The sequence below is a fragment of the Mauremys reevesii genome, linkage group 14, assembly GCF_016161935.1.
Source record: "Mauremys reevesii isolate NIE-2019 linkage group 14, ASM1616193v1, whole genome shotgun sequence".
NCBI classification, from domain to species: Eukaryota; Metazoa; Chordata; order Testudines; family Geoemydidae; genus Mauremys; species Mauremys reevesii.
The window spans coordinates 39231884-39240845 of NC_052636.1; the positions used below are offsets into that span (position 1 = coordinate 39231884).

The 8962-nt window shown below is 43.6% G+C and overlaps 1 long non-coding RNA gene across 2 annotated transcripts; it reads left to right on the top strand.

The window, feature by feature from the left end:
• The first annotated feature begins 395 nt into the window (after positions 1-395).
• On the top strand, positions 396-4695 carry LOC120381806. Of its 2 annotated transcripts, none has more exons than XR_005588156.1 (3): positions 396-470; positions 3628-3695; positions 4371-4695. It is a non-coding gene; the product is annotated as an uncharacterized LOC120381806 (long non-coding RNA). The 2 variants fall into 2 exon arrangements; XR_005588157.1 differs by lacking the exon at positions 396-470 and adding an exon at positions 1350-1433.
• Positions 4696-8962: the final 4267 nt, after the last annotated feature.

Here is an 8962-nt window from a genome sequence, read left to right on the forward strand (position 1 = left end):
AAGCTGACAAATTACTTGTCAGCCACCTGAAGGGACACCACCCATAGTAAGAGGTGATCAGTTCCTATTATCTAGCCTAAATAAATTCCTTCAGTCCTCAGTTTACCCATAAAGAAATCTAGTGTTTTCCCATCAACCAATTCCATATTTTCTACCAAACCATTTCCTCACTGTCAATTAAGAATTCTCATGTGTGCATAGACCCAAAGTATGCCTGATTTAGAATCATAGAATAGAATCATAGAATGTCAGGGTTGGAAGGGACCTCATGAGGTCATCTAGTCCACCCCCCTGCTCAAAGCAGGACCAATCCCCACATAAATCATCCCAGCCAGGGCTTTCAGAAGCCTGAGCTTAAAAATCTTGGAGATTCCACCACTTCCTAGGTAACAACATCTACTCCTGACAGAATCAAGATTCTGAGTTAAGAACAACAATGCAGACTCACGAGTTCAAGCTTCCTGGAGTGGGTGAGTTCCTCATTTTATCTCTCTGTTTCCTTTTCTACCACAGGTATTAATCTTTAAGAATATAATTTCTTTTAGTTTGGCTCTCCTTATGATATAAGGGTGATGACAGGGACATGCTAACTGTGGGACAAATAAGGGTGTCAGCTTGAAAGTGCTGTTTGAATCATTCCAGTGGGCACACAACCAGTACATTGATAGATTTACACAACTTACCCCCACCCCCCGAAGAGGAGAAATATCAAGGAAAACCAAGACAAGTAACCACACTAAATGAGCATATCCCAAGTAATGGGCAACTCTGTTAAAAGGACCCAAATAATAAGGGTCTTCCTGGCTAACTGCATGAATAATAAAGAATCTTCAGAATGTAGTCATTTCTTAAATGGTTTGCAAGCCTGTAATCATGGTGATTTCTTTATTGCTACCAATTTCTATATTGTTTCTCTGTGCATGGTCTGTTTTTTTTATGTGTCTTTGGCTGACATATAAGTAATTTTGCTTGGTTTAAAACAATTTAGATGGTGGGATCTAATTGGTAAGATAATCAAGTAACAGTATGTTAGGGTTGATTACTTAAATTATATTACAATTATTGACTAAAGGCATTGATGAGAATGAGGCATGGCCACACAGAGGTGGGGTGCAAGTGGGGCAATATGGCCCAAGCCCTGGGCTCTGCAGGGCCCCCCCAAGAGAACGTGTGAGGTCTCCACCCCTCTTCTGGAGCCTCAGCGGATCCAGTAGTGCCTCAGAGCAGCTGCAGCTGGGTGTGGCCTGACCACCTCCCTTTTCAGAGACACGTGGTAAGGGGGTGGGGCTGCGAGCTCCAGCGGGGCTGCGTTCCCAGCCCCACCCTTTACCACGTGACTCTGAGCGTGGCGTAGCTCAAGAGCCACGCTGCAGCGATTCAGGGAGACTGTTGGAAACGACGCGCTGGGGCTCCGTGTGAGCGGGGCGCCAGGGGTAATTGGCCGGGGTTAAGGGGCTATGGCCGGGGGGGGCTGGCTAAGGGGTACGAAGTCCTGGGGACAGGGAGGGGGCAGAGGTGGGGTGAAGTCAGGGGACAGGGAACTTTGGGGTTGTATTGTGGGTGTTCTGGGGTGTCTGTCAGGACTCAGCAGGAGGGTGGATGGGGTGGGTCAATCAGGAGACAGGGAGCAGGGCTGGGGTCGTGGGGTGGTGGTGGTGGTGGGAGGTGGGGGGGGGTGAGGGGACAAGAAGGAGGAAGGGTTCAGGGAGTCTGAGTTGGGGGGGGGCGGTGGGGGGCAGGAAGGGGGTGGGGTCAGATGGGGCAGGGCCAGGCTGTTTGGGAGGCACAGCCTTCCCTACCCTAAAGCTCATTTTGCAGTTTGAGGCTTGCAGAAGAGCCAAGCTGTTAGCTTTTCCATTAGGGCTACCATCCCTTTCACTTCTCAAATGCCAAATTACAGTATATATTTAATTTCAGGGGAGGGTAGCTTCATTTAAAATTAGCCACTTGAGGGAATCACATGAGAAGAGCAATATCCTACACCGCCTACCTTCTTCCCCACCTTACCAAGGGAGACAACCCCCTCCCCTACATTCCCTGAGGCTTCAGAGGGGTTAATTCAGTGGCTCTCAAACTTTTTTTGTCCTGGCGAACCCTTTCACATAGCAAACCTCTGACTGTGACCCCCAACCCCATACATTGAAAATACTTTTTGATATATTTTACACTACTATAAATGCTGGAGGCAAAGCGGGCTTTGAGGTGGAGGCTGACAGCTCGTGACCCCCCCCCCACAACCTTGTGACCTCCTGAGGTGTCCCGACGCCAGTTGGAGAACTCCTGGGTTAATTGAATTTTAGCGACCAGTGTCCATGCACATGCATGTGCATTTCTAAGCATGTCAGTTTTCACAACATAGGCTTATCCCAGATTCTGGAACAAGCACAAATGATCAGTTTGTGGAGTATGTACATAGTCTATACTAAAGACAAATCCACCGTAACCGTCTCCGGTTTGTAGTGGACCCCATGGAGCCAGTCTCTAGGAAAAACATAAATGCATAGAGGTTAAGTCCGTAAATGGCTATTAGCCAGGATGGGTAAGGAATGGTGTCCCTAGCCTCTCTTTGTCAGAGGGTAGAGATGGATGGCAGGAGAGAGGGGGGAGGGATAGCTCAGTGGTTTGAGCATTGGCCTGCTAAACCCAGGGTTGTGAGTTCAATCCTTGAGGGGGGCCACTTAGGGATCTGGGGCAAAAATTGGTCCTGCTAGTGAAGGCAGGGGACTGGACTCGATGACCTTTCAAGGTCCCTTCCAGTTCTAGGAGATTGGTATATCTCCAATTATTACCTATTAGAGATCACTTGATCATTACCTCTTACGTTCACTCCCTCTGGTGCACTTGGCATGGGCCACTGTCGGTAGGCAAGATTCTGTGCTGGATGGACTGTTGGTCGACCCGGTATGGCTGCTCTTATGTTCTACCCTAAATGAGCCCAAAGTTATGGAGACCCATATGAGTCAAGTAAGCCAGCAGAGTATCAGAAACCTGGAAAAAACCTCTGACTGGGTGGGCTCAGGCATTTGGTCACAAGCTGAGGTGGTTCAAAAGTTTTTGATTTTTTTCAAGCAGAACTTTTTGTTTCTTAACACAATCAAACACAGCAAGCATCAAATATTTTGAAACGTACTTATGAAACCCAAACCATATTTAGGTTTTGGCTGATTACTTTCAGCTTTTCTATTACCAAAAAAAAAAAAAAATTTCGAAGGAAAGCAGAAATTGTCCGTGAATTTCTTCTGCTGTTTTAAAAACCCCTAGTTTTTGATCCAAAAAACCCACTGACGGAAATAATTTGTCCAACCGTTTTAATGAGCCTTACTGCCTTTTACCATTACCTGATTCTGAGAACCAGTGATACCTCCTAAGGAAGTTTTCTCTAAAGTGGGTTTGTGCTGCGATGCGGAAGGTTTCTTTTTCCAAGGGCCACCCGTGGGGGAGATCAAGTGGTGCAATTTTCCTGGGCCCCGCTGAGGCCCCCACGAGAATATAGTATTGCAATTTTTTTATTGAACGGGACCCCAAAATTGCTTTGTCACAGGGCCCCTAAATCCTCTGGGCAGCCATGGAATGATGTGATAATGATATGTGTATGTTACAGGATTGTCTCTTTTTCATAATCTTCAGATTTACAGAAAAGTATTTTCTCCAAAAAAAGTTGCACCAAGCAGAAAATTAACTCAACATAATGGCAAGTAAGTAGAAATTTTTCATATGTACCCACGGGGGTAGGGGTAGCTCAGTGGTTTGAGCATTGGCCTGCCAAATCCAGGTTTGTGAGGACAGTCCGTAAGGGTACCATTTAGGGATCAGGGCTCCAAAAAAAAGGTGTGGCTTGGGAAAAACTGCCAGGGACAGTACATTGTCCTGCTACTGAAGGAAAGGGACTGGACTTGATAACCTTTCAAGGTTCCTTCTAGTTATATGACATAAGAATATCACCATATATTGTTAATTAGTTTATTATTTATTCTTTAGTTTCCAGATCCCCTTACTTTCAAGAAAATCCGCTTGTTTTACTTTTTTAAGGACATATTTATGCTGTCACATTTACGGTCCTGAGTCAATATGTCTATACATGGTTACAATCTTGTAGTGATCTCTTCATCTCTGATGACATTCACTCTGCATTGGGCGAATATGGCCATAATTTCCAATTAACAAGTATTTTAAAATTATGCACAAGCCTGACATTTTTTTATGTATGTCTTCTGTTTGGCCTATGACTGATGCATCGTTGATTTTGGTTTACCCTGCTTATAGGTCAGCAATCTACATCTCATACCTTGTAACTCAACTTTAAGTCTTATATGCATTGATATGCCATGTTTGTGGTTAAGTAACTGTTTTCTCTTGTAAATGATTCTCAGGGAAGTCTTTTGAAGAAAAAATAGCAAATGTCTTGGCATACTTAAAGACAGGCAGATATCCTGAAGGAATGAATAAAGCTGGCAGACTGAACCTGCGTCGATATGCTGTCAACTTTTCATTGGAAGGAAAGGAATCCTTTTTTTTTTAATACAGTACTGACACATTTACAGGCTGAAGTTTCCTATGTAATGATGGCCCTGATGTCCCAACACTGGGATTGTGTCGAGTGTTACTATTATCTTTCATGGGCCTGGAATTGGTATCTCTACTTTTCTTTAAATTATCCAGAAAATCAATGTATACCAGTGGTGCAACAAACGCAGTGTGATGTACAGTTATGTGATAAATGACTATGACTTTGAAAAAAAAAATTTTTTTTCATTTCTTAATTATGTTATCCAGTCTGCTGCAAGCACCACCAGCAATCACTATATGTAAAATTAGCAAAAATTTCTAGCTAAACACCAGGGCCGCCAAGAGGATTCCAGGGGCCTAGCGTCTTCAGTGGCGGAGGCCCACGCTTCGGTGGTAATTCGTCGGCGTAGGGTCCTTCCGCTATGGGACCTACTTCAAAAGTGCCCCAAAGACCCATGGTGGGGGCCGAATTACCGCCGAAGCGGGACCCACCACCAAATTGCAGCCGGGTCTTCTGCGGGAATTCGGCAGCAGGGAGCCCCCTCAGCAGGTCTTCAGGGCACTTCGGCGGCGGGTCCCGGAGCAGAAGAACCCCCTCCCCCCCCCGGCTGCTGAATTACCATCAAAGACACGGCTGCACTTTGGCGGCGGGTCCCGCTTTGGCGGTGGGGGGACCTTCCTCCGGGGCATAAGGACCCCACGGCGGCGAAGACCAGGAGTGGAAGAAGCTCCGGTGGCCCAGGCCCTGAGAGAGTGTCCCGGGGCCACCCGGAGCGAGTGAAGGTCCCCGCTCCAGGGGCCACAAAAACCTCTCGTGGGGGGCCCCTGCGGGGCCCGGAGCAAATTGCCCCACTTCCCACCCCCAGTCTTCGCAGCCCTGCTATACAGTGAAATTTCCCCCTTGTACTCAAGGTATTATGATTCATAGTGTACATAGATGTCTTTGATAGGCATACACCTTATAATTAATAATTTTTTTGCAAGTAACCAGTTACAGATTAAGTGAAACATGTTGCCCCCACCACAGCCCTGGCAGAAGCCACAGGGCTGCAGGGGAAGCCCATATGCCCAACCTCATCTCCAGGATACATGCCTGGTGGGGCAGGAGAATCCACAGCACCCTGCTCCTGGTCCCCTAAAGAACCGCAGCATCAAAAACCCCACTGCAGCCCTGGGACTGGAGGAGCTCTCAGTTCCTGGTACAGCCATGACATAGGAATAGAGCTTCTCCAGTCCCAGTGCTGTGTGGGAGAGCGGGGTGGTTAGGAAATGAGACAAGGAGTTCTGGGGCAGGCAAAATGGTGGGGAGCCTAGGTGGAACATGGCTGAGATCCCGGTGAAGAGGACGCAAGGGACAGGGCCATAGGTGTTGCTGCGGGTGGACAGGGTGGGTACAGGGAGAACAATTGCTGTGGCCCAGGGCCACGATAAACCTTAATCATCCTCCGTGCTCCGTCTTCTATGATCAACAGAGGGGAAATTGTTCCATTCAGCAAAAGGAAGAAAGGTGGCCGTTGTGCATACCATGAAAGAAGCCCTGCGACTCTTTGAAATGTTTCATGACAGTGCAGTGGGTGGACATCTTGGAATACTCAAAACGAGGAACGTGCTGACATCAAAACACTATTGGCCAGGGATGACAAAAGACATTACCAATTGGGTATGTACAGTAATGAAACGAAATCCTGAGGAATGCTATTTAAAAGTGAAGTAGAAGTTCACAATGAAGAAAAGGAATATAAAATTATATTTGGTGGGCAAATCTTAACTGTGTTCCTTTGGAATACTATTTCCATAACAAAATGTTCATGTCATCATTTTGTTCTATCAAAACCAGGTTGCACAATGCCTGACTTGCCAGAAACAGGGAAAGCAATCAAATCTGGATACCACCTTGAAAAGCATAAAGGTTAATTTTTGATCAAGACACATTATTGTTTATCATTATCCATTGTTATTTCTGAAATGCAATGAGGGTTTGTTTTTGAAACGAGTCCAATGCATACAAGTGGTACAGCATAGTGCAGCAATTACTTGTCATGCGACATCTCAGTGGCTGGGGATACTTCTACAGCTTTACTGTAGTATTGTTTTCTATATCCCATTCCTGTACTTCTGTTGGTTTGTTTTCCCTTTCTTTCTTTTCCTTTATCATTTAAAAGTGGGCTTTCATTCGGATTCTATGGCTGTTGTAACCATATTACATTCTGTACTCTCCCTATGACATACGGGTTTTTTGAGAACATTTAGTAATAAACATGTGTAGTATGTCTGTAACTAGTACCCTTGTATGTAGGTCACGCGGATCTGGGAATTGTTGGGAATGGATTTAATAGGACCATTACCAACAACAAAGGATGGATACAAGTATATACTGACAGTCATAGATTATCTGTCAAGATGGGTGGAAGGCTTTCCACTTAGAAGTAAGTCAGCATTCGAAGTGACTATGAACATACACAAAGTGATTCTTCGACGTGGATGCCCATATCGGATACTGACAGATCTTGGTTCAGAATTCAATAATAAGGTAATGGCCTTTTTTTTTCTGGTTATTTGTAATATGCAGTAAAACTCACTATGAGGTCACCCATTGATCTCCAACAATCACCATCCTTTATTAATTTTTTTTCCCAAACTGCTGTTGGTCACCATCAGTATTCCTATACCATTATTATTCTTCATATCTAACATAGAAATGCAAAACTACTGGTTTAAAAAACAAATATCAAAAGATAGTCTATTCCTGTTGCTAATAAAAACATAAAAGTAGAGGCAAATATGCAATGGAACAGTCCTCAACAGAAGCCTATATGCAAGGTAACGGTGTAACTTCTTTTCTTTCAGTTTAACTTGTTTTTTTGTGAAAAATTGGGAATAGAACGTAGCTTCACCAGTCCGTACCACCCACAGACCAATGGCTTGGCTGAGAACGCTAATAGATCCATAAAAAGGTAAGTGATTTTTTGGGAATATTATAGTACTAATGGCAAGTAGACTGTGTTATGCTAGAAGATAGAATTCACAGAAAAATCTCCAAAGGAATTGTTACATGGAAAGTCTTTTTCATTCTGTATTACACCTTTTTTATTATGTATGATCTGTTTTAAACAAGACCGTACATGTGACTTTCTTTTTTTAAGCAATCAAATCAATGTCCCTTTTTTACAGAGCACTGCGGAAGATGGTTGATGAAAGTGGGACTAACTGGGATCAATTTCTTGATCCCATTTTGTTTTCTTTGCGAACAAAAGCACACGCAACAACAAAAATTTCACCTTTTCGTCTAATGTTTACTGAAGAACCAGTGTTTCCAACAGACGTCCCAGAGAATTACCCGGTAAGTGTATGTTTTTTCCAGCACCTGTCATGTAGACATGGCATTCAGTGTGTCTTCATTTTACAAATACAACCCCTTCTCCATTTGTTTACAAAGATCCCAGATATTAATACATTCGTGGAAGAGTTCTGCAAAGAGTACAGCATAGATATGACGTCAAGACATGATGCTGACATTGCACTGCCCCTAGGTAACATTGCCAAAGCACAGGAGAAACAACAAAGACTTTATGCTAAAAGAAAGAAATCTAAATACGGGGAAATAGCATTTGATGTCGGGGACTCTGTTCTATTACTGAACGCTAGAAAGACCAGCAAACACACAGAGAGACTGGAGGCCAAAGTGAGAAACATTAAATTATATGGCTCCTCCTTTCATTGCCTGAAACCTAAAAGCTGGATAAGTGATGAGGTACAGTTAAGTACCAGTAAACAAGTATTTTGTAATGGGATTGACTAATCAAATGTCATTGAAATTGTGCTTTTCTTTCATCATGTGTTGTAGGTTATTGATGCATATTTGAGCTGTGTAGTTGAGAAAGCAGATGGAAAGGTAGGCTACTTACTGTGATGATACATGACAATATACATTGATTCAATAAGTGAACAATCACGGTAATGTGGCACAACATATTTAAGTCCAAATCCCCTTGAAATATCAACAGACACCGGTTATCGCAACATTTGTTTGTATTTTATGCTTAAAAAAATTTAGTATCAGGTATTTGGAGGTGCATATTGGACATGCAATAGAGGGCCCCATTAGTTTTGCTGTACAGTTCATTGGGTCCATTAATTGTACACAAGTATGCAAACAGCTTAGTCACATTTTTAAATTAAGACAGAGCACATTGATTACAAATCATTTACTTTTTATAGGACACTCTTACATATACATATCTGATTTGTAAAACGAAGGATCCCTTGCATGCCTGTCTATGTTAAATTAACTTTGTGCTTGACATGCCACAATTATTAATGCATTAATAACTTTGTTGACTGTCAACAGGTAGAAGCCATCTCAGCAGTAGTTTCCACTGTCATTCTCTCAGGAAGAGCTACTCAAATGAAAGTGAAGGTAAATGCTGACACACTGTAATACATAGTATGAGAAAAG